Source organism: Macaca fascicularis, chromosome 18 (assembly GCF_037993035.2).
Source record: "Macaca fascicularis isolate 582-1 chromosome 18, T2T-MFA8v1.1".
Classification (NCBI taxonomy): Eukaryota; Metazoa; Chordata; class Mammalia; order Primates; family Cercopithecidae; genus Macaca; species Macaca fascicularis.
This window is the reverse complement of record NC_088392.1, coordinates 6,676,101-6,702,686: the sequence shown is the minus strand read 5'-3', so window position 1 is coordinate 6,702,686 and position 26,586 is coordinate 6,676,101. Positions and strand designations below refer to the sequence as shown.

General features: G+C 42.7%; 1 long non-coding RNA gene across 1 annotated transcript in view; it reads right to left on the bottom strand.

Annotated features, from left to right (window-relative positions):
* The window catches only part of LOC135968199 (uncharacterized), a 274,382-nt gene extending 258,876 nt beyond the window's left edge, over positions 1-15,506 (bottom strand). Inside the window, exon 1 of the long non-coding RNA XR_010582787.2 lies at positions 15,136-15,506. This is a non-coding gene — a long non-coding RNA (uncharacterized lncRNA). The remainder of the gene's footprint in view (positions 1-15,135) is intronic.
* Between the last annotated feature and the right edge of the window lie 11,080 nt (positions 15,507-26,586).

The following is a 26,586-nucleotide window of genomic DNA, read 5'->3' as shown; positions in this document are numbered from 1 at the left end:
TCACTAGCCAAGACATCAATTTGCTTTTAAATATTAAGTAGCAATTATCTCCTTGACCTACAAAAAAGTAGAAGTGTTAAGGAACTTGCCAAGCATAGCAAAGAAGACAGTGTGGTATATTCAGAAATATAAGCCATTAACAAGTCACTCCCTAAGCCAAGTTGGGCTATGGTGGCAAAACATTAATGAATTTTCATTCATTTGTTCATTGTGTAAATTACATTTTCATTGGGTATTTGACGTGTGCCAGGCACTGTGTTTTATCAGTGCTCTAGGGAGGAACGAGAAGCCCAAATATTTCGTCTGTCTCCACTATTCAGAACAATCTTTCATCCAGCAGTTGAATAAGAGCTATTAGGTTAGAGCTATTAGGTTAGATCTTTTTGAAAATTTTCATCTAAATTTCCATCTTTTTTTCTGAAAGGTAGCATAGTCCTATTTTTTCAAACCCCTTTATGAGAGCCCAAAGTTGATGCCAATGTCTTTGATATTCATTCCTAACAAGAGAGCAGCAGGAAGTGCACGGAGTAGCACTCAAAACCAAGCCCAGTTGATGTATCCATCGCCTAACTGGTTGTGCAAATTATACATAATAACAAATGGCCCCAGGTGGCTTGAGGACAATTGCCTTAGTTGGTAATATGGGACGGATGGACCTATGTGTCCTTCCAAAATTTGTATGTTAAAGTCTTCACCACCAGTGTGGCTGTATTTGGAGTAAGGAAGAAACTAAAGTTAAATGAGGCCATGAGGATGGAGCCCTGATCTGATGGGATTAGTGTCCCTATAAAGAGAGACTCCAGAGTTCTCTCCTTCCCCTGCCATGTGGGGACACAGCAAGAAGGCGGGTGCCCAAATCAGCTGGAACCTGATCTTGGACCTCCAGCTCCCAGAACTGTGAGAAATAAATGTCTGCTGTCGAAGCCACCTGATAAATGGTATTTTGGTGTCGTTGCCTGAGAAATTAAGACAGTGGTATTTTGTCATTCTTCCCATTTAAATCTGTAAGTTACCGCAGAGCTTAGATTACACAGTCGCACATTACTGGTTACTTTCTCACAGCAGAAATTACCCATTGTTTTGCATCAGTTCTAGTGTTACACAGAGTTAATTCTCTTCCAGTCAAAGACTGGGTCACTCCTAGTGTAGTCTAATGGCTGTCAATCTAGCATATAAAGAAAACAACATCAAGGAAAGTGATGGAAACATTTGCAATCACATCACTCTTTTGTTGGCCTGATACATTAATATTTTAAAACTCTGCAGATGCTTCCTAGATCCCACTTTTACATCTCAGGTTTAACTTGCATTGACAGTATCTTTTCCTCAGGCCTTCAGGTGTAGGGGATTGGCATGGAAGGGCTGAGTGAGAAGAGTTGGAAGGAGGTCAGAGGTTAACAACATCTATCCACTTTTTTTTTAATGTGATGTTCTTGAGAATTGCTAATTATAGTAAATGAGTTTGTAGGTGTATATAATTTATATATTGCATATTTGGGCTTATTTAACTATATCAGTTTCTAAAAATTTAAATCAATCTAAACTTTATATGCATATATAAGTATGATCATGAAATTGCTATTCAATATGTCTATGATATGACCTTACTAAGGAACACTGTTTAGATATCAAAATTGAGCACAGTGAGATGATAGTACATACTGATGGTTTTCCTTTCTGTGTGAAATATTTCAAGCATACCATCGTTCTTCATTGCTTTTTCATATTTGCCATATTGGTTTTATATCACTTTTTAAAGTATTCTCAGTCCCACTAACCCTCTCTCCCTCCCCTCCCAAACATAATCTCACTTGAATTGATGTTTATCATCTCCATATTTTTAATGATTTTACTATAAATGCATGTTTTCATTAAACATATTGAGTGTTGGTTTTGAAGGTCCTAGAGTCTTACATAAATGATATCATACTGCAATGCTCTGTTTTTTAGATTTATCCATATTCATGCATGTGGCTCTGGCACATTCACTTTGCTGTATAATATTACAATTTTATGAATATAGCACAATTTATTCATTTTCCTGTTGAGAAATATATAGGATGTTTCCCATTTCTTGCTATAACAATATTTTTATAAACATTTTTCATCTCTCCTGTGTACATGTGCACAAGTTTCCATTGGCATGTACTTGGAAATGGAATTAGTAGATTGTAGATTATGCACATTTTGAACTTTATTAGAGAATGCAAAATTATTTTACAAAATGGTTATACCAGTTTGTACTCCCATCACAGGGCATGTGAGTTTTTATGCTCCACATCCTGACTAACCCTTGGAATTGTCAGATTTTCACATTTTTGCCAATTGAAGAATGTGAAATGGTATCTCACTTGGGTTTTAATGTGAACTTCTCTGAGGACTAGTGATGTTGATTATTTTCATGTTGGTTCATCTCCTGTGACTTGTTTGTTCATATTCTTTATCATCTTCCTAGTGAGTTTCTGGTCTGCAGCTTACTGCTTTGAAGGAGTTTGGGGTTTTTTAAGTTATTCTCAACACCAATCATTTATCAGTTATATGTTTTACAAATATCTCTCATTCTGTAGTTTATGTATGGAAATTTTTATTTTAAATATAGACAATTTGATCTGCATTCTTCCCAGGGCTTGTGTTTTTTGTGTCTTTATTTAAATCCCTCCCTACACTGGGATTAGATATTCTCCAGTATTTTCATCTCAAATTTGAAATTTTGCTTATATCTTTACCTGGAATGTATCTCGGCATATGGTGTAAAGTAAAAGTCTAATTTTATTATTTTTCATATGGGTATCCAATTTATTAAATGGTCTATCATTTCCATCTAATTGATAATGCTATTTTGCTGTAAATTGTTTGCATTATGCATGACTTTGTTTATAAAGCAACGTTTACCCTCAAGCTACGTCTTGAAAGTATGCCCCTCCACTGTTCTTCAGAATCGTCTTCTCCATTCTTAGCCCTGTAGTTTTCCATGTTTTTTAATTCACTTATTAAATAAAAAAATTCTTTAGCAATTAGATTGCAGTGATATTGTATTTGGAGATTTAGTGGGAACAGACATTGCTAGAGCCTTTCCATCTATGAAAATGGTAACTCTCCATTTATTTACATTTTTGTTTGTGGTTTTTGAGAAAGTTGTAAATTTTTTCCATATAGGTTTTTATATGTCCTTTGTTGAACTTGTTCCCAAGTATCATGGAGTTTCAGTTAGGCTTTTTGGCAATTATAAATAACATATTATTTCGTTTAACTTTCTGATTGGTGAGTTTTTAACAGAATTAAATTGATTTTCATACATAGATATTTTATCCAGAGGTTCTACTGAACTTTCTTATTTTAAAATTTGTCAATAGGTTAGTTGGGGTGTCGATGTAGAAAATCACATCATTTGCAAATAATAGCTTAGTTACCGCTTTCTAATTCTTATTCATTTTTTCTCTTTCCAAACTTCCTGCACTGTCCACGACCTCCATCCAAGCCATTTATATAAGGTTCACAAACAGAAGAAACTGAAACACTTAGGAATGCATACTAAGATTATGAAAGCATGAAGAAGCTGGGCGCGGTGGCTCATGCCTGTAATCCTAGCACTTTGGGAGGCCGAGGCGGGTGGATCATGAGGTCAGGTGTTTGAGACCAGCCTGACCAACATGGTGAAACCCCATCTCTACTAAAAATACAAAAATTAGCCAGGCATGGTGGCATGCACCTGTAATCCCAGCTACTCAGGAGGTTGAGGCAGAAGAATCACTTGAACCAAGGAGGCAGAGGTTGCAGTGAGCCGAGACTGCACCACTGCACTCCAGCCTGGGCAACAGAGTAAGACTCTGTCTCAAAAAAAAAAGAAAAGAAAAGAAAAGTATGAAGAAAAGTAAGCATGTAATATCCTGAAAGTCAGCATAATGTTCATCTTTATGGAAATAATTCATCTCGGTATTGGAATAAAATGTTTGGCAACATATTTAGAAAAGTCACTTCCCCAATGGAAAGAAAGTGGATTTAACTATTGTCACCAAATTCTAATATTCTGTGAGAGAATGTAGGAATGCAATGTATTAGGAAAATTATTTGCTTTTTTAGCCAGGAGTCATCTAATCAATACCTTACTTTATATTTTCCATGCTGCTTAGCTGCATCTCAGTTTTTATTTTAAATACTACTACCACATGGTCTCAATTGGCCTTTATCTTGTATTTTAAATTGTACAGCAAACAAGTGAAAACTGTCATCCTCACAGGTCAGATATAACTATCAATTTCTATTTTTACTGCTCATAAGACAGATTAGCTAACTAATCATCCCTTCTTCCCTGCTCCACATTGTCTGCAGAGTTGGTGGATTGGAAGGTAAATCTACAAATGACAAAAGATGGAACATCATATGTAAGATTCATGGATTAATAAAAGGAGGCTTATCCCACTGTTTCTTAGGTGAATTCCATCCCAATTACACAGGTCTTTCAGAGATCTCAGCTCTGGCTGAGGAATTACACTAAAGCTACATCCCCAAAACTAAGCTGTTAACTTCTCTGGACACAGGCAGCTATACAATGTCCCACGGGCAGAGATGTGGGCACAATTTCTAGTATTCATTTGTCTCTAAAAATAACTTGCCTAATTACATAAACAAAGCACTGCTTTTCTAATGGATATTAGCGGCTTAATTATTTGAGTCAAGTCAGGAGAAGATGTGTAGCTGCATTCACTGCCACAAACTTGCTTGGATTTCACATCTGTTGACTGTCTACTGTGTGAAGGATGACATCAGTTCATTACTGCAATTTCTCTCCCTTGGCAAACTCTAATGAAGTCTGAAGCTTCATCAATTCAACGTGTTCTCTTTGTGGGCTTTATTTAGCATGCCAACTTGGTCAGCAAGACTCTCTTCTCAATGACATCCTAAAGGTCTTTCTGAAAGTGAACCTCAAAGTTAGAAGCAGGACAGATAACATCGTCAAGTCCCTCTCCAGTGTCCAGATGGTTACAATAAACACTCTAACCTCCATGCAGTCACAATGCTTGTAACTTTCTAAAATTGAACGTTTTCAGCTGCATCCCGCCTTGCTCATCCACACATCCACCGTCTTCCTTTAGACACATGCCAGGGGAGTTGCTGAGGAGGAGGGAAAGAACTACACTGCGGCATCCAGCACCATCTGCAGCTGCTTGTTATATATACGTTGGATTTCTGATCCCAGGATAGGCATCGCTGACTTCCTCTCATGTGGAGCCATTTCTCTAAGACTCCAACATGGCAAGTGGAAAAAAAAAGAGTCATGAACCCATTTTTAATTCATAGAAAGTGTCTATATTCTCGCCACAAGTTGCCCGGGAACTTTCATTTGGGCTCTGAAAATGTAGGCGTTATCTTCAAGTTAAATAGACACTGATGGTTGAAAACATGGAAATGACTATTGAATCACAGACAGATCTTATTATGGATCATAATAGAGTAAATATTGTAGGGAGACAGGTAATAATTTACACCTGTTATGTACTCAGTAACTATTTGTTGAATTGAATGTAACACCTTGGGAAGGGGTGTGAATAAAAGCAGTTTTTTACTGGCTCCCAGCTGTAGTTTCTCCTGTGTTTTTCAGTATCGAACCCTGTCCTCCACCAGACTTTCTAAGGACATGCATTAGCCCCACAAGGGATTCTCCTCTCATTACGATGTGATTTGTCATTCTGTACACTGCACCAATGGGCGAGTGAGCACACAATTATCTACCTCAGGGTGAAGTCCTGATGGCTTTGATTTAAGATTCAGAACGCTTATGGAATATTTTCCCAGAAAATTAGCCCTGTTAATGTTTCTGGAGGAAAGAGAGGAGAGAGGGAGTGTGCAGACACAATATATCTTTGTGTATTAAGAGTGTTACTGTGTGTTTGTCATTGCAAGCTACTAAATCCACACTCTATCACCCTGCAAGTTTTTATATAGGGACGAGTGCTGCTGAGTTGCATTCTACTTGTACCACATCAGAAACTGTTACTTTCATCTCTCATTGATTTCTTTGGAGAATTCCATTTTGGGTTGTGGGACATGAAGATTGTCATCATATTAAGAAATGTAGAGTTGCTTGCTCAGAGAGTAATGTCGTTGTTCAGCATGGAATGCCAGGATAAACAGCAGTAACCTTTTGGTATTGAGCACCTGGAATGTCCCCCAGGCAGGCAGCATATTCCCAAGTCCAAGGCAGGATGGTTCCTGTCCTGCAGTCAGTGCTGCTCCATCTGACCCGCTAAGAGATCAACAGACTCCTTAGCTCGGTCAGAGTGCTGCCTCTGCCCACACTGAGATCACAGTTTCAACAGTCCCTGGCTTAGGTTGTGTGAGTCTTAAAGGCAGTGAAGATCTGGGCTGTCCCCCGCATATACAGAACAATGCCTTTTATACCCTAGGAACTTAATGAGAGTTTTGTACATGGATGAATGAACGCATGAATGTAGACCTCTCAGACACATTTTCTGCTGTGTAGCTCCTTCTGCTAGCTGCAGTTTCTCAGGGAGATGGATAAACATCACTTGGTTGATTCAGGGCAGATACAAACAGGGAAAAATCTTCCCACCCTGACCAAATATCTGTCATTACCCTGGAGTCTGTCATCTAGTCAGGACTTTCAAAGGGGGATATTAATCTATCTCAATGAGCATTTTCTGAGTAAGTCTTTTTCATGAGCAAAGGAAAATGTTTTGGGGACACAATGGTGAATACAACCCCCCCCATCCTGCACCAGGGTATAAACCCTCTTCCCCAAGCCTCTGCCCCTCCTGGTTTAGGCTCTCGCAGGGCCATTTCTCACTGGACTCCCCACCATCCCCCGACCCCCATCCTCCTGACTATGCCCCACCCCACTCCTCTCACCCTATATGTGGATGAAGAGCTATTTCCTAAAGTGAGGACACCCTCTTGACCTTTCCTCTGCTATGGTTCCAGATTCTCTGGTGACTCCTGAGCTGTGAGACGCTGATGGGAGACTCCAGGGTTCTCAGCACTGGGCCTGACGGCCAGTGGCACCATCCAGGGACATGCTAAAAATTCAGATTCTGATTCCCAGCCAAGATGGCCAAATAGGAACAGCTCGGGTCTGCAGCTCCCAGTGAGACTAAGGCAGAAGGTGGGTGATTCCTGCATTTCCAACTGAGGTACCCGGTTCATCTCATTGGGACTGGTTAGACAGTGGGTGCAGCCCACAGAGGGTGAGTAGAAGCAGGGTGGGACGTCGCCTCACTTTGGAAGTACAAGGGGCCAGGGAACTCCCTCCCCTAGCCAAGAGAAGCCATGAGGGACTGTGCCGTGAAGGACAGTGCTATGTAGCCCAGATACTATGCTTTTCCCACAGTCCTCACAACCCACAAACCAGGAGATTCCCTCCGGCGCCTACACCACCAGGGCCTTAGCTTTCCAGCACAAAACCAGGCGGCCATTTGGGCAGACACTGACCTAGCTGCAGGAGTTTTTTTTCGTACCCCATTGGCACCTGGAACACCAATAAGACAGAACCGTTCACTCCCCTGAAAAGGGGGCTGAAGCCAGGGAGCCGAGTGGCCTTGCTCAGTGGATCCCACCTCCACGGAGCCCAACAAGCTAAGATCCACTGGCTTGAAATTCTCGTTGCCAGCACAGCAGTCTGAAGTCCACCTGGGACACTCTAGCTTGGTGGGGTAAGGGGGATCTGCCATTACTGAGGACTGAGTAGGTGGTTTTCCCCTCATAGTGTAAACAAAGCCGCCTGGAAGTTCAGACTGGGTGGAGCCCACCGCAGGGCCACAAAGCCACTGTAGCCAGACTGTCTCTCTAGGTTCCTCCTCTCTAGGCAGGGCATCTCTGAAAGAAAGGCAGCAGCCCCAGTCAGGGGCTTATAGATAAAACTCCCATCTCCCTGGGACAGAGCACCTTGGGGAAGGGGTGGCTGTGGGCACAGCTTCAGCAGACTTAAATGCTCCTGTCTGCCAGCTCTGAAGAGAGCAGCCGATCTCCCAGCACAGCACTCGAGCTCTGCTAAAGGACAGACTGCCTCCACAAGTGTGTCCTGACCCCCGTGCCTCCTGACGGAGAGACACCTCCCAGCGGGGGTCGACAGACACCTTATACAGGAGAGCTCCAGGTGGCATCTGGCGGGTGCCCCCCTGGGACTAAGTTTCCAGAGGAAGGAACAGGCAGCAATCTTTCCTGTCTGTTCTGCAGCCTCTGCTGGTGATACCCAGGCAAATAGGGTCTGGAGTGGACCTCCAGCAAACTCCAGCAGACCTGCAGAAGAGGGGACTAACTGTTAGAAGGAAAACTAACAAATAGAAAGGAATAGCATCAACATCAACAAAAAGACCAACCACGCAAAAACCCCTTCCGAAGGTCACCAACATCAAAAACCAAAGGTAGATAAATCCATGAAGATGAGGGAAAAACAGTGCAAAAAAGGCTGAAAATTCCAAAAATCAGAATGTCTCTTCTCCTCCAAAGGATCATAACTCTTCACCAGCAAGGGAACAAAATTGGACAGAGAATGAGTCTGATGAATTGACAGAAGTAGGTTTCAGAAGGTGGGTAATAACAAACTTCTCTGAGCTAAAGGAGCATGTTCTAATGCAATGTAAGGAAGCTAAGAACCTTGATATAGGGTTACAGGAACTGCTAACTAGAATAAGCAGTTTAGAGAAGAACATAAATGACCTGATGGAGCTGAAAAACACAGCGCGAGAATTTCAAGAAGCATACACAAGTATCAACAGCTGAATAGATCAAGCAGAAGAAAGTATATCAGAGATCGAAGATCGACTTAATGAAATAAAGCATGAAGACAAGATTACAGAAAAGGAATGAAAAGGAATAAACAAAGCCTCAAAGAAATATGGGACTATGTACAAAAACCAAACCTATGCTTGATTGGTGTACCTGAAAGTGACAGGGAGAATGGAACGAAGTTGGAAAACACACTTCAGGATATTATCCAGGAGAACTTACCCAACCTAGCAAGACAGGCCAACATTCAAAATTCAGAAAATACACCACAAAGATACTCCTCAAGAAGAGCAACTCAAGACACATAATCATCAGATTCATCAAAGTTGAAATGAAACAAAAAATGTTAAGAACAGCCAGAGAGAAAGGTCGGGTTACCCACAAAGGGAAGCCCATCAGATTATAAGCCAGAAGAGAGAGGGGGCCAATATTCAACATTCTTAAAGAAAAGAATTTTCAACCCAGAATTTTATATCCAGCCAAACTAAGCTTCATAAGAGAAGGAATAATAAAATCCTTTACAGACAAGCAAATGCTAAGGGATGATTTTGTCACTACCAGGCCTGCCTTACAAGAGCTCCTGAAGGAAGTACTAAATATGGAAAGGAAAAAATGGTACCGACCATTGCAAAAACATACTAAAATGTAAAGACCCATCGACACTATGAAGAAACTACATCAACTAATGGGCAAAATAACCAGCTAGCATCATAATGACAAGATCAAATTCATACATAATCATATTAACCTTAAATGTAAATAGGCTAAATGTCCCAATTAAAAGACACAGACTGGCAAATTGGATAAAGAGTCAATATCAATCGGTGTGCTGTATTCAGGAGACCCATCTCATGTGGAAAGACACATATGGGCTCAAAATAAAGGGATGGAGGAAGATTAACCAAGCGAATGGAAAGCAAACAAAGCAGGGATTGCAATCCTGTCTCTGATAAACCAGAGTTTCAACCAGCAAAGATTAAAAAAAAAAAGACAAAAGGCATTACATAATGGTAAAGGGATCAATGCAACAAGAAGAGCTAACTATCCTAAATACATATGCGCCCAATACAGGGGGACTCAGATTCATAAAGCAAGTTCTTAGAGACCTAAAAAGAGATTTAGACTCCCACACAATAATAGTGGGAGACTTTAACACCCGAATGTCAATATTAGACAGAATGACGAGACAGAAAATTAACAAGGATATTCAGGACTTGAACTCAGCTCTGGATAGAGCAGACCATCTACAGAACTCTCCACCACAAAAGAACAGAATATACATTCTTCTCAGCACCACATCGCACTTATTCTAAATTAGACCACATAATTGGAAGTAAAACACTCCTCAGCAAGTGCAAAAGAATGGAAATCATAACAGTCAGTCTCTCAGACCACAGTGCAATCAAATTAGAACTCAGAATTAAGAAACTCACTCAAAACCATACAACTACATGGAAACTGAACAACTTGCTCCTGAATGACTACTGGGTAAATAACAAAATTAAGGCAGAAATAAATAAGTTCTTTGAAGCCAATGAAAACAAAGACACAATGTACCAGAATCTCTGGGACACAGCTAAAGCAGTGTTTAGAGGGAAATTTATATCACTAAATGCCCACAGGAGAAAGCAGAAAACATCTAAAATCGACACCCTAACATCACAATTAAAAGAACTAGAGAAGCAAGAGCAAACAAATTCAAAAGCTCCAGAAGACAAGAAATAACTAAGATCAGAGCAGAACTGAAGGAAACAGAGACTTGAAACACCCCTCAAAAACATCAATGAATCCAGGAGCTGGTTTTTTGAAAAGATCAACAAAATAAATAGACTGCTAGCCAGATTAATAAAGAAGAAAAGAGAGAAGAATAAAATAGACACAATAAAAAATGATAAAGGGGATATCACCACTGATCCCACAGAAATACAAACTACCAGAGAATACTATAAACACATCTGCACAAATAAACTAGAAAATCTAGAAGAAATTGATAAATTCCTGGACACATACACCCTCCCAAGACTAAACCAAGAAGACGTAGAATCCCCAAATAGACCAATAACAAGTTCTGAAATTGAGGCAGCAATTAACAGCCTACCAACCAAAAAAGCCCAAGACCAGACGGATTCACAGTTGAATTCTACCAAAGGTACAAAGAAGAGCTGGTACCATTCTTTCTGAAACTGTTTCATAAAATAGAAAAAGAGGGACTCCTCACTAACTCATTTTATGAGACCAGCATCATCCTGATACCAAAATCTGGCAGAGACACAACAAGGCTGGTTCAACATATGCAAATCAATAAACATAATCCATCACATAAACAGAATCAATGACAAAAACTACACAATTATCTCGATAGACGCAGAAAAGGCCTTCAATAAAATTCAACACCCCTTCATGCTAAAATCGCTCAATAAACTAGGTATTGATGGAATGTATCTCAAAATAAAAGCTATTTATGACAAAACCACAGCCAATATCATACTGCATAGGCAAAAGCTGGAAACATTCCCTTCAAAAACCGGCACAAGAAAAGGATGTCCTCTCTCACCACTCCTATTCAACATAGTATTGGAAGTTCTGGCCAGGGCAATCAGACAAAAGAAAGAAAAAAAGGGTATTCAAGTAGGAAGAGGGGAAGTAAAATTATTCCTGTTTGCAGGTGACATGACTGTGTATTTAGAAAACCTCATCGTCTCAGCCCCGAAAGTCCTTAAGCTGATAAGCAACTTCAGCAAAGTCTCAGGATACAAAATCAGTGTGCAAAAGACACAAACATTCCTATACACCAATAATAGAAAGCCAAATCATGAGTAAACTCCCATTCACAATTGCTACAAAGAGAATAAAATACCTAGGAATACAACTTATGAGGGATGTGAAGGACGTCTTCAAGGAGAACTACAAACCACTGCTCAAGGAAATAAGAGAGGACACAAACAAATGGAAAAACATCCCATGCTCATAGATAGGAAGAATCAATATTGTGAAAATGGCCATACTGCCCAAAGTAATTTATAGATTCCATGCTATTCCTATCAAGCTACCATTGACTTTCTTCACAGAATTGGAAAAAACTACTTTAAAGTTCACGTGGAACCAAAAAAGAGTCCACATTGCCAAGACAATCCTAAGCAAAAAGAACAAAGCTGGAGGCATCACAGTACCCAACTTCAAACTATACTACAAGGCTACAGTAACCAAAACGCATGGTACTGGTACCAAAACAGATATATAGACCAATGAACAGAACAAAGGCCTCAGAAATAACCCCACACACCTACAACCATCTGATCTTTGAGAAATCTGACAAAAACAAGCAATGGGGAAAGGATTCCCTATTTAATAAATGATGTTGGGAAAACTGGCTAGCCATATGCAGAAAACTGAAACTGGGCCCCTTCCTTACACATTATACAAAAATTAACTCAAGATGGATTAAAGATTTAAACCTAAGACCTAAAACCATAAAAACCCTAGAAGAAAACCTAGGCAGTACCATTCATGAGATAGACATGGGCAAAGACTTCATAAAACACCAAAAGCAACGGCAACAAAAGCCAGAATTGACAAATGGGATGTGATTAAACTAAAGAGCTTCTGCATAGCAAAAGAAACTATCATCAGAGTGAATAGGCAACCCACAGAATGGGAGAAAATGTTTGCAATCTATTAATCTGACAAAGGGCTAGTATCTAGAATCTACAAAGAACTTAAACAAATTTACAAGAAAAAAACAACCCCATCAAAAAATGGGTGAAGAATATGAAGAGACACTTTTCAAAAGAAGACATCTATGCGGCCAACAAACAAATGAAAAAAAAACCTCATCATCACTGTTCATTAGAAAAATGCAAATCAAAACCACAATCAGATACCATCTCACACCAGTTAGAATGGCAATCATTTAAAAAGTCAGGATACAACAGATGCTGGAGAGGATGTGGAGAAATAGGAACGCTTTTACACTGTTGGTGGGAGTGTAAATTAGTTCAACCATTGTGGAAGACAGTGTGGTGAGTCCTCAAGGATCTAGAACTAGAAATATCATTTGACCCAGCAATCCCATTACTGGGTATATACCCAAAGGTTTATAAATCATTCTACTATAAAGACACATGCACACATATGTTTATTGCAGCATTATTCACAATAGCAAAGACTTGGAACCAACTCAAATGCCCATCAGTGATAGATTGGTTAAAGATAATGTGGCACATATACACCATGGAATACTATGCAGCCATAAAAAAGGATGAGTTCATGTCCTTTGCAGGGACATGGATGAAACTGGAAACCATCATTCTCAACAAACTAACACAGGAACAGCTAACCAAACACTGCATGTTTTCACTCATAAGTGGGAGTTGAACAATGAGAACATATGGGCACAGGGAGGTGAACATCACACACTGCAGGGCCCCATGTGTGTGATGCTGGGGGTTGGGAGCTAGGGGAGGGATAGCATTAGGAGAAACACCTAATGTAGATGATGGGTTGATGGGTGCAGCAAACCACCATTGCACATGTATACCTATGCAACAAACCTGCATGTTCTGCACATGTATCCCAGAACTTAAAGTATAATTTAAAAAATTTCTTTAAAAAGAAATTCGGATTCCATGGCCCCAACCCAGATGCTCTGAGCCAGAAACTCTGGGGGTGGGGCCCAGCGAGTTGCATGTTAACTGACTCCAGTGACTCGCAGGAAGCTGGACTTGGGGGACCACTGCCCTAATCCACTGTCTCTCTCCTGACAACCTCCCAAGAGCTCCCTGGGTCGAGACACATGGTCCTGAGCAACAAGGTCAGTTCTGGAGCACGGAGTGGGCCTACTGGAGGAGTGCATCTGAGTAGGGGGGACCCACAGCAGGTGACAGCGAGAGGCCACTGGGCATAGAGAGGAAGGAAGGACGCCAGAGGCGGGAGCTCAGCAAACAATGTAGAGCACATGGTGTCAATCGGCCTTCTCCAGAGAAACAGATCCAACAGGAGAGGGACCTGAAGGAGTTGGCTCACATGTTTGTGGGGTAGGAAGGCCACAATCCATAGGGCAGGCTGCCGAATGGAAACTCGGGCAGGAACGGATGCTGCAGTTTTGAGGCAGAATTCCTTCTCCTCCCAGAAACCTCCATCTGTGCCCTTGAGGCCCTCAAGTGACTGGACGCAGCCCAGATTACAGGGGGGCATCTCCTTTGCCGAGTCAGCTGACTGTGACTGTGACCACATCCACACAACGCCTTCGCAGCAGCAGCACCTACATTCATGTTTGATAACTTCACTGAGTACGATGGCTTGGCTAAGTGGACACATAAAGCTACCCATCGCACACAACAAAGACAGATTTCCCTTATGCAAAAGTTCTCCGGGGACCAGCATTAGATAAAACAGTTCAACTAAGATTGCAATTTCCAGGACACCCAAGTCCTTGGATACGGACTGTCAAGACCTCCACAAAGGCAGAAGTATGATGCTTCTTCATAAGGTCTCACCCCAGGAACACCTGGCTAGAAGCTCACATGAAATCAATCCATTTTGCTACCTGCCTTAGCTTGGGCTGCAGTAGAAAAAATCCAGGGGCTGGGTGGCTTAAACAACAGACATTTATTTCTCGCACTTCTGAAAGTTTGCCATGCCTGACCAAGGTGCCCACTGACTGTTTCTGATGAGAACTCTCTCCCTGGCTTGCAGACAGCCACCTTTTCTCTGTGTCTTGACATGGCAGAGAGAGAGAGCGAGCGAGAATCTCTCTGGTGTCTCTTCATATGAGGGCACTAATCCCATCAGGGGGCTCCAGTCCCACAACCTATTCACCTCCTAAAGGCCCCATCTCCAAATCACATCATGCTGTGGATTTGAGCTCCTACGTATGAACCTGGGTTGGGCAAACACAGACATTCAGTCCACAGCAACACCTGCACTAGGAATTGAAGTCAGTATTTCTTGAGCAGCTATTAGACGCTAAATTAGGCACTGGGGATATTCAGTGAATAAGGCAGAATCTCTGACTTGAAGGTCATTTGTCTAATTATTAGCTAAATCTAAGTTTGATATTTATTAATATATTTTATTTTTTATTAATATGCCTAATAGTTTAATTAATTACATGAATCTCTCCCACCCCAAAAATAGTTGAATTACATTGGGGGAAATTCCCTTTCCTGAAATTCCTGGCAAAATCTGAAAAATAAAACAAATGCTCTTGCTACAAAGTTCAATTAGATAGCAAAACTGTCTGAAGATACAACGCGACCATGTGGCAGTTGAGAGGTGTGTGTGCTCAGCTGCAGGATGTGGCTTGGGCGTGGGATCTGCTGCCTCCCCCCCAGGCTTGAGATCAAGTTCAGGGATACAAAACACCAGCTCTGAAATATTTCCTGTCCTACTTACCGGCTCAACTGTCTGTGCAGAGTCTCCTAAAAAAAGGAGAGGATGCAGGGTCCGACTTTTCCCAAAAGCCACATCCCGTCTGTTTCTGAGGCAGGCAGCACAAAAGAAAAGAGGTGCCAACCCCGGGCTCTGAATTTTAAGGCACCGTAATCTTGACTTTGAGTAAAATGAGTGTCAGCCAATGTCCTTCGCTCTGGGTAACAGGAATAGCTTCTTCTCGACTTCCTGCCCTTGCTGCTGGAAGGGCAGTCCCTGGACAGACCCACAGTCAGCATCTCCTGGGAGCTTCTTGGAACTGCAGAATCCCAGCCCCAGCCCAGCCCAGCCCTGCTGAATCCACAGCTGTGCTGTAACAAGCTCAGCAGGTGACTGACTCCCACACTCAGCAAAGGTAAATACTAGCAGGTGGCTAAGATAAGGCTGGGATGGGAGAGGAGCAGGATCAGGTCTTTCTCAACACCCCCCTTTCTTTTTTAATCTCTTAAACCATCAAGCCTAAAACAATCAGCCTAAAAGTGGTGGCTGGGCTGACAGAGGAGAGCCTCAGCAGATCGGGGCATCCTGATGCTCTCATGAGGTCTTCCACTAATATTTTCCATCACCCTTCATCTTCTTCCTGGGATCAGTTGAGCTGTTGCCTTCAAACATCTCTGAAGTCTATCAAAACATGGGCATTATTAAATTAATCTAAGGTCTTGGTGTTTAATCGGCTAACAATCCTCTCACAGCCACTTCCACAGAGTTGTGCTGGTTTGGTTTCACCACACATTCTGCACTTAGCCTCCTAGACCCAGACAGCGGTAAGAAATGAGCTCTCCACTCATCCTGGTGTTTGCACTGCACAGAAGAGGCCTGTCAACATACAGCAGATTCCACCTAAAACCCACCCCTAAAATCAGTGTGGTCAGCCAGAATTCTGTGTCCCCGATGAGGATGGGGGAAGAGACAGAGAAAACAAGAGAGAAAAACAGAAACGGAGAGACAGGGGCTAAACAAAGACAGAGGCAAAAAGTGGGGGGCAGAGAGACAGATACAGAATCAGAGAGACAGGGACAGAAGAAGAGAGAAATAGAATATAGAGACAAACACAAAGACAGAAGTACCAGGTAGGAAATATGACAGGCACAGATGAGGTGAAATCTCATCTGAGCAATGAAAGCAAAGCCTCAGCCCCATCAGCCACACACCCTGCTGGCCCTTGTGTCCCAGCAGATGAGGATGCACTGCTAGGATGACTGCCAGCGACCTCGTGACCTGCGGTGACTGCCCATTACTGTGTCTGGCGTGAGTCAGTGGCACAGCCACCTCCCCACTGGCTGCATCCACAATCTATCTGCAGAGTCAGTGCCTTGGTTTCTCCATCACACCAGAGCAGAAGAGACTGCTGACGCTGTGGCCAATGGATGGCCTGTGGCTATGACAGACAGCGCCGACCACAGTGCAGTGGCTCTGGGTGGGAGAGGAGAGGGGCCTTCCTGAGGACGTGGCTCCTCCTTGGATCTTGATCATTCATCGCTTAGCTGTTAAACACTTAAATGTCCCTCCCTCGCTGTTTTATCCTGGGCTTCCCTTTGGCTCTAAGCTTTGGGGTTGAACCAAATGACAAGAGATCGTCTGGGGGCCCACTCAGTCACTCTGACCAGCCCCAGGATCCTTCGCTAAGCTGCGTTCGGGAGGCTGGGGACAGGCTGGGACCGCCGGTGCCTGCAGTGTGCCATGCAGGAACCGAGGGTTTGCAGATCAGAGTGGGTGACGAGCACAGGCTGCGGCCCAGATGAGGGTGTCTGCCACTGACCTGTGGGCAAGGCGCGATGCTCTCTTGCTGTGGGGCCCAGCGAACATTCTCCCTCTGCTTCTCCCACCACAGCTCTCCCAAGCGGCCCTTTCACAGACGTCCTCCAAGGTACAGGGAACAACCCTTCGCACTCTGAGACCAACAGCTTCAGCTGACAGGTTCTCAGTACTGCAAAGGCAGTGATTTCCTTCCCTCACCTCAACATCTGGTCAGCTGGCCTCCCAGATGGACATGGGAGTCAGTTACTGGTGTAGGTGCTTGGCCCCATTATTCCTCTCACACCCCATGAGGTTCTTCTGCCATGGCAACTTCACTTACAAGCAAACTGGGACACAGAAAATTGAAGGAGCCCACCTGACATCACAGGGCCAAAGAAAGGCAGAGCCTGGCTTGGCCCAGACAGTCAGTGGCAGCCTTGACCTCTAAGCCAGAGTTTGAGACAGGAAGCCTCCCAGACCATGAATATCTCCTGGACCAGGAACGTCCCTTGCAGCCCTAACAGAGAAGACGGAGCATTTGAATTTTGCACAAAAACATGTTTCCACTCTATTTTTACAGAGGCTGCTGTGTGGCCTATATAGCATGAAGGGTTCATATTTGAGGTCATCTAAAAAGGGAAAACGTGAAGGTTTGAGGTGATTCATGTGTGAAATCAATTAAGCTGGATGTGGTCATATATTTATTTAGAAAAAGAAATTATAGCAAACTATATAAAATATATAGTATTTTAATATTTTTTCCCAAAATTGTGCTCCTGAAATGGTGGACATGAACCTTTCTGCCTGTTGTATAGAACTCAGAAATGCGTCATCGCCTCTGGCAACATACACCAAGTATTTATGGCATCTATGAAAATATCTAACTAAAGAGTGCCAGTAGCCAGGTGTGGAGGCACACGCGTATAATCCCAACACTATGGAAGACCGAGCCAAGAGCGCTGCTTGAGCTCAGGAGTTCAAAACTATCCTGGGCAACATAGGGAGACTCCCATCTCTACAAAAATAGAAAAATTAGCTGCAGGTGGTGACATCCACCTGTAGTCTCAGCGACTCAGGAAGCTGAGGTGCGAAGATCACTTGAGCTGAGGAGGTTGAGGCTGCAGTGAGCCGTGATCGAACCACTGCACTGCAACAGAGCAAGACTGTCTCAGAAAAAAAAAAAAAAAAAAAGAGTGCCAGTAGATAATGTATAGACTATGTATGTAAGCAGCATGCATGGATTGAAAAAATAAAGAATCATACTGGTATTACTGACAAACACTGACAAACAACAAAGTTAAAATGTTATACCCATATCAAAAATATCTATGAGTAAAAGACTTTGTAATAAGAATATTAAAATATTTGGATTATGTAGGCAAAGAAGAGGAAAACACTGGGCCTTGGGAGAAAGCAGCCTGCCCATTCCACTTTCCCCTGGGCCCTCCTCAGCTCCAGGCCACCTTGCCTGGTGTCTTTTTGGCCTCTACCCAAAGCCCGACCCCAGCTCTTTCTTTTTCTCCAGTTCTCCTCCTCCTCTGCCTACCTCTCTCCCGGCCCTGTGATTTATCTCCTACCTTCTCCTTTCCACACACTTGTTGAGCACTTGCTGCACTTTGAGATCAACTGTTATACTCAATACTTAGTTTAAAAATTGGGTCTATTGAACACTGAAAAGGAAGCTGCATTTTCCCCACATGTTCTTCCCTTTTCTTTTTTCTTATGCTTGTCTCCCTACCTGGATAACCTCAGTTTTACAAAACAAAAATCAACCCGTATTTCAAGATGAGGTAGGAAGCACAATTGGACTCCAGAGGTGGAGTTTGGACACCAGACCAAATTGAGGACTAGCTAAAACAAGGAAGAGGCAGATACACCTCTCCTAAGACACGCCCACCAGTGTGGATGTCAGTTTACCATTGCCATAGTAACATGCAGATGCCACTGCCCCTTTCCATGGCAACAACCTGGTGACCCAAATGTTACCACCCTTTTTCTAGAAATGTCTGCACGATCTGCCCCTTAGTTTGCATGTAATTTAAAGTGGGTATAAATACGGCTGCAGAAGGGCCTTTGAGCAGCTATTCTCAGCGCACCACCTGTGGGTAGCCCTGCTCTGCAGGTGCAGCCATGGAGCTGTAACTGCCACCTTAATAAACCTGTTTTCTTCTACCACCAGCTTACCCTTAAATTCTTTCCTAGCTGAAGCCAGGAACCCTCCTGGGTTAGGCCCCAAGTTGGGGCTCACCTGCCCTGCATCAAAGGTCCATGGTGACTTTTTCATTCCCTCCTCAGACCTCATCTCCCCTTCTTCCCTGCACAGAGCACAGAACTGGGACATGGCACACGTCATGGTCTGCTTCTCTGGTTGTCCATGTCCTTTCCTCTTGGAATCCAAAGTAGCCAGGGTGTTGCCTTGTGCTGAAGAAGCACAAAATAAATGCCTGCTGGCTTTCCTTCTGAGGGTCCCTTGTTATTGTTAGGGGAAGAACAGTTTTCTTGGCCTGCGTTTTAGAATGAGTGGCATGAAGTGTGAGCAAGAGCCTGCTACTTAAGTGTGAAGTATCAGCTGTGGCTCACAGAGAATGTGTACATCTAAAATCCGGAGCTCATGCTGAAATCTGAAACAAAGGGCTCACATTCATGTGCTACACGATCCTCTCACCATTTTCATGGGGAGACTAGAGTATTTAAAATAATTGAAGGCAATCCTAAGTATTCTGTCCGAGAAGCCATATTTAACTCCTGATACAGGAACAAGTTTCAAACCCATATTCACAACTAAGGGAACGATTTTCTCACATCCACAGATGGGGACAGGGGAGAGTCTGCACACAGAAGTAATATTCACTGTTGCTATTAGGATTTTCTTAAATCATAGTGATTAAAATGCATGGTTATACTTCCTAATTTAATAACACCCTTGAGGAATAAAAGCGATGGGAATATAAACCGTGAGACTATAATGCATTATCTGCCTCCAGAATAAAACTTTCAACATTTTCCTAATGCCAGTGTGGCAGGTTTTCCGTTTTTGCCCCTCCGTGAAACAAAGTTTTACCATCTGGGGACTGGGGACTTTTTTATACAATATCGCTTTGAGAATCTCTTTTTACAACAGTTATAGATGTACCATAATTATCTCCTTGTGAAAGAGAAGAGCAAACGCCTACAATTTCAGGTCAGGCATCACACAGGTCTATTTCAGCTGTCCATGGAGCCCTTCCTAAACAGATACATCAGCATAGTCATTTTACAGGGCTGCCACAGAAGCACATTTCTCCAGCATGGCCATTCATTCCACTTAAGCAAAACCAGTAATAGGACAAATTCACAATTTAGCTGCAAAACAGTGGCCAATGGAATCTTATTATGGAAAGAAAGTATCTTGTTCTGGGAAAATGGGTAGATGGGGTCTATAAATCTGTAAGCAAGCAGACAGTCACTTAGTATCTTATTCCAAGACAACAGCAATTCTTGCCCTAATAGTGCAAAGATCAGCGTGCATTGCACAAACACAAGAATTGGGGCCAATATAAGACTGCTGGGATGTAGGTTACATGTAAATAAAAGATTCAATCATTTTTATTGCTGGCTCCAGAGTCTAGTTACATCAGAGTTTAATAGTGGAATTAATGTAACCATGAACTAAATTTCTCATTTTAAAATATTTTACTATAGCAACATTAATAAAATTACAAATAAAATGTACTTAGAATCTCATGACTTTGACAAGTCAAATTGCATTTATTTGTTCATTATTACTTCTAGTCTGTTATTAAAATATCTAACTTTTGCTTAAAGAACGGTGCAGTTAAGAAGTACTTGATATTTCAAATCCATATAGAATGTTTAGAATGTTTTAACCTTACTATTTTACCCTGAGGATGTTTAGGCTCTATTTATCAATAAAATATTTTTCTCAGAATTATAGCAAGATTAAATGCCATTAAAGCAACTTGATCGTTTGATTAATTACCAAGACTGCGTAAGTGAACTGTTTTCAGTTTTTCCTTCTCATTGGGACCAATTCTCGTCCACATAAATTTCACAGTAGAAATTTGATTCATTGATTTTTTTGATCCCTATCAAATTTTACCAATCACCATGTCTGCCCCTGAGCATTTTCTGAAATGACCATTATTTCTTCCCAGGCTAATGTTCTTATGTGAAGTTTTAACTACTCTCAGTTTTATTTTAGATTTGTTATTTCCACCAAGTCTAGTTTGTTAAAATAATGCACCCAACAAACATCATTGTGGCTAAAATGGCAGAGTCAAATACCCTGCTCTCTTTATATATACATCCTATAATAAAACTTTCCTTTTGTTTTTCACAGAGTTGATTGTAGATGACTAAGATGTACCTTACAGCCCTAACTAAGAAGATAGAGCACTGTCTGCTTAGATGCAACATAGAATGTTCCTCCAGCTTTTTTAGTTGATGCTTTGAGGCCCATCTCCTCTTCCCCTTTCAAAACAACTCAGGTGAGGCCAGTCAGGGTTAGACTTCTACGAACCCCCACTGGGGGGAAATAAGACCAATGAGTCATACTTTTCTGAAAGTTACTTACGGACAGGTGTCGCCTCTGGGCTGATTCAACTTGGAGAGGAATATTCCAGCAAGAGTTATCAAGAGTATGTTTCCTAAGAAAAGTGAGAGTCCTATTTCTAAAAAAGTAAAAGAATGGTTCCCAACTTGAGTGCCCGTCAGAGATGACGGAACGTGGAAATACTGCCCATATTGTCTTCCTGAAACTTCCTTACTTTGCTTTCCACATTTAGGGCTTGGTATAAGTAGGTCCACTTTTCTTTCTTCCAGATGGCTATATAATTGTCCCAGCGTCATTATGAAAATGTCCATTCTTCCCCCACTGCTCTGAGATGCCACCTTTGCCATAAAACAGCTGTCCTTCGGTGTGCGTCTGTTTCTGAGTTCTGTGTTCTGCCCCATTTGTCTGTTTACTCTTTTCTTGCACCAAAGGGCACTCTAATTTCCTGTGGCGTTACAGAAAGCCTTCCCATGTGGTAGAGCAAGCCCTGCCACCTTCCACGTCTTCAAAGTGACTTGGTTATTCTCAGTTCTTTGTGTTAGTATATGCCAGTTTCACTGATTTAAGACATAGTTCTTTCAAACAGCCTTATCCCTGTTAGACAGAATGAGCTTTACTGCATGTGTTTATTTAAGCTCTGCTAAATACCTACATGACGACCTTTTCTTGTGTGAAATGTTCATAATCCATCATCCACCGCCCGGCACCATGGGTGCACAGGTGGAGATATGGGACAACAGGCCGTGGGCTTTAGAATCAGGCCAATCCTAGCTTTGTCCAGGCCAATCCTAGCTTTGTCTAGTACCAGATATGTACCTCTGGGTATTTAACCTCTCTGCTCAGTTCCTCATTGTAAATGCCGCTTTTCATACCAACTGCCCATAGTGTTCTGGGAGGATTTTAAAAAATATAGGTGAAGCTTGTTGCATAATGCCTGGTACACAATAAGGTTCCAACTTTTAAAAATGAAAGCTACTATTATTCCATGGTGAATTTTTCACTTTCTCCTTTCCCAAGATTAAGTCAGTGAGAAATCACAGGTGTTTCATCTTGCATCTCTGGGCACTTTTCTGAACCAAACACCCAAAGATTCATGTATTTCTTATAGCCATTTCACTAACTCAATCATGTGACTGTATGTCAAGCGGTAAACACGCATTTTCCCGAGGAGCACCTCTCAGAGTTCATTTTTATCATCGCCAGGAGGCCAGAAGGTAAATTGAGGGGGTTGGCACAGACCCGCTGTCCAGGCTGAGGCAGGAGAAAGAGGCTGATGACCTGTGTGCCCCACCCCATGTGACTCTAAAACCTGACAAATCCCCAGTGTTTACACATTTCTCAGGGCATGCACTCATCTCTGCATGTCATTTTCAGGAACAAACTGACACCCACAACGTCCTGCGCAGCTGCAGTGATGGGTGTGTGAGCAAGCATCCTGCATCCCTGCTGGGGCTTGCATGTTGTGCTGGTGGCAGGGGACCTGACATGGTCTGTGGCTGCACCTTTAACCCGCTTTGCCCGCAGCCCAGCCTTTTCTGCTAAGCTCTTCCCTGGGAGCCTGGTGGACCTCCATGGCTGCAGTGGGCAAAGTAGAGCTGCCATTCAGCTGCTCTCGAACATGCCTTTCATTTCCCCATAGCAGCCCTCATTTATTTGGGTGTCCTACGCACCCCCCTCCTTTCTTGCCTTGTGTTGAATTCCCAGAGCGGTGATTAGTGAGCCTGCCTCGCAGCCCCAGGGGCTTTTGCAGCTCGAGAGGTACCTGGCAGTGACCTGGCTCATATTCCCCATAGCTCACAGGAACCTGGGGTTATTCCTTGCAGCCACAGAAGACCACAACACTCCCTAGCCTGCAGGTAAATGCCATGACATTCCACGCACCAAAGGTTCACAGGTGCCTGAAACCATCCAATGTGTTAAAGGCACAACCTCTTTCCATTACAAGCATTGGGAAAATAGTTTCCATAGATTTTCCCATGAGAACATTTTGTTTCTGAAGAAGTTATGATCATTAAACTTAGGTGGATGTTCATGAAAGTAAGAGACAACTATGAAGTTACATATAAAAGTCAACTTTCCAAAGGATGGTCAGATCTCTGACCTAATTTTGAATCAGACAAGATTTTGCATCTGGAGTTTACTTGAAATAAAAAACATGTCCTTTTTTTCCACACTAGTGGTAGGTATGCTTTCTTGTAACTCAAACTTATTTTCTTTGCCAACTGCATGATTAAGAGTTTGCACCTGTTACTTTTCTTGAATTGATTCAGCTCAACAAGCCCTGCCTCGTGATTTTTTCTTTGTAGTCAAGATACCCCAGCACAATAATTCCTCTTGCTTTGCAAACAAAAAGCTTTCTCTCTGACAAAGGAGTATGATTAGTAAATGCTTTCTTTTCATGTGTCTGACAACTGCATTTCAACACACACAGTATTAAGATGGTCAGTCCCCGCAAAAAGCTAGTATTTCTACTGGGTATAATCTGTGAACGTTTATGACACACAGAACTTACATGATGTTAGCATATTTAATCCTTTAGAAATATCTCCCCTTCACCCACTGTTGATTCCTAAAGACATTAAGTGGAGCAGAGCAAGGCAGCACCTGAAGCTGGTGGAATAAGCACTCCTTAAGGCCCAGGTGGAGTGAGTGGGGTGTGTGGTAGAGGAGGCAGGGCTTAGAAGGAGTGGCTGGAAACTGGTTTGTTATTGTATTAGTTCATTTTCACATTGCTATAAAGAATTACGTGAGACTGGCTGGGTAATTTATGAAGAAAAGAGGTGTAATTAACTCACAGTTCTGCAGGTTTAACAGGAAGCATGACTGGGAGGCCTCCCAGAATATGAAGGGGAGGCAAGGACCTTCTTCACATCGTAGTCAGAGCGAGAAAGCGAGGGGGGTTAAGTGCCATACGCTTTTAAACCATCCGATCTCGTGAGAACTCACTCACCATCACGAGAACAGCATGGGGGAAACTGGCCCCATGATCCAATCACCTCCCATCAGAACCTTCCCCAGACATATGGGGATTACAATTTGAAATGAGATTTGTGTGGGGACACAAATCCAAACCATATCAGTTTTTTTTAATGCTGTATCCATTTAATGCTTGACCGGATTTTGAGGATAGAGGCTGGTCAGTTCCCTTTCTGAGCAGTTAATTAAGTCCACACCCCAACCAATTCCCTTATCAGGCTCTCATCGTCAATGTCCACTATATACCAGCCTTAATAGCTCTGGGGCCAGACAACTAGGATATGACCACAGAATTATTCAAATTAGCCAATCCACAGGGAGGCTGCGAGACCTAGCTAGCTTCCCTCCACACCCAGCTCACAATTAATAGGCTGCCCCTGCAATGCCAGCTTGCTGTTACCCTGTCCTCAGGGGCAACCCCCAAGTGGCCCTATCTGGCAGCCTTCCCTTATTTAGAGCTGTAAGTAACCAAGAGTTCTGCCCATCATCCATCCGAATGCCAGGATGCTGTGGGCATGAAAAAGAATCTTTAATCCTACAGGTCAGTGGTTGAGTGTGACATTTCTGAGCCTGAGTGGGTGTGAGGGCTGCACAAACAGGAGTGGGTGCCCTAAGGCATGAGGGGTGGGGGCTCTGGCTTACTGCGGAGGGTCTCCTTGTGCCTTAGCCTCTCATCACAATCTGTCAGAGCCCAGGAGAGGAAGCGAGGCATCTGCAGGAGAGGGGTGATGGGAGATGGGATGGGATGCCCCGAGGAGGAAAGAGATTCAGGATGATGGGAGTCAGGTGGGCATGGGAGCGCCAAGCATCCAAAGGAGAAAACAAGAATGAATTTGTGGTGCTGTATTGAAACTGAAGATATAGGGGTGAATTCATGCTTTTCAATATCTGCGGATATATTAAGTTGGTGCAAAAGTAACTGCGGTTTTCGCCATTAAATGTCAAAACCGCAATTACTTTTGCACCAACCTAATAGAAAGGATATAAGTGAACGTGTAGCGTACGTATGAGGGGGAATACTTAACATTCCTGATGCTGTTCTTGGAGAGGAACTGAGGCAGTGACACCTCAGTAGAAATGAGCATGCCTGGCACCCAGATCTTTGTTTCCAAATACTCTCCACTAGAAGGAAGGCACACTCTTTGAAGAAAGGCTGATTCCAGGGCTGTGGCAGGGAAAGTACAGGATGAGTCTGAACCACCTTATTCCAGAAAGGAAGTGTCCGGAGAGTGGTGGGGGACATATCAGAGAACACAGAAGCCAGCTCACCAGGGCTTCTGCCAGCCAGACCTGAGAAAATTTGAGCACAGAAATAAATAATAATGGTAACTGATTACAACCCAATGAGAAAAAAAGAAAACCATGATTCCACATTGATAGAAACAAATATGTTAAAAGTTTGCTGATGAATAGGAGAGTTACCTAGTTTCAAAGTACCTCCCACAAAATAATTATCACAAAGGTGGGAAAAGTAACTTCAGAGAAGCTGCCAGACACCATTGTCATCCAGCGGCTGCAGGGAACAGTTTGGTAAGGGGACAAATTGAAATCCTATGACCTTGATAGGACGCAGTGAGAATACAGCACCCCTTCTGCAATATTTCTGACAAAGATGCTGTATGTCTGTTCTCATGCTGCTCTGAAGAAATACCTGAGACTGGGTAATTTATAAAGAAAAGAAGTTTAATTGACTCACAGTTCTGCATGGCTGGGGAGGTCTCCGGAAACTTACCTTCATGGTGGAAGGGGAAGCAAACATGTCGTTCTTCACATGGCAGCAGCAAGGAGCGTGCAGAACGAAGTCGGGGAGAAGCCCCTTATAAAACCATCAGATCTCATGAGAACTCACTATCATGAGAACAGCATGGAGGTAACCGCCCCTATGGTTCAATTACCTCCCTCCAGGCCCCTCCCATGACACGTGGGGATTATGGAAACTACAATTCATTATGAGATTTGGGTGGGGACACAGCCAAACAATATCAAATACGTAACATGAGACAAGCTCATATTGAGGGACATTCTATTAAATAACTGACCTGTGACATTCAAAAGTGTCAAGGTTGTAATAGTCAGCAAGCCTGGGGAGCCACTCCAGAATGAAGGGAGGAGAGCCACGGGCCAACCAAACACAGCACCTGATCCTGAAT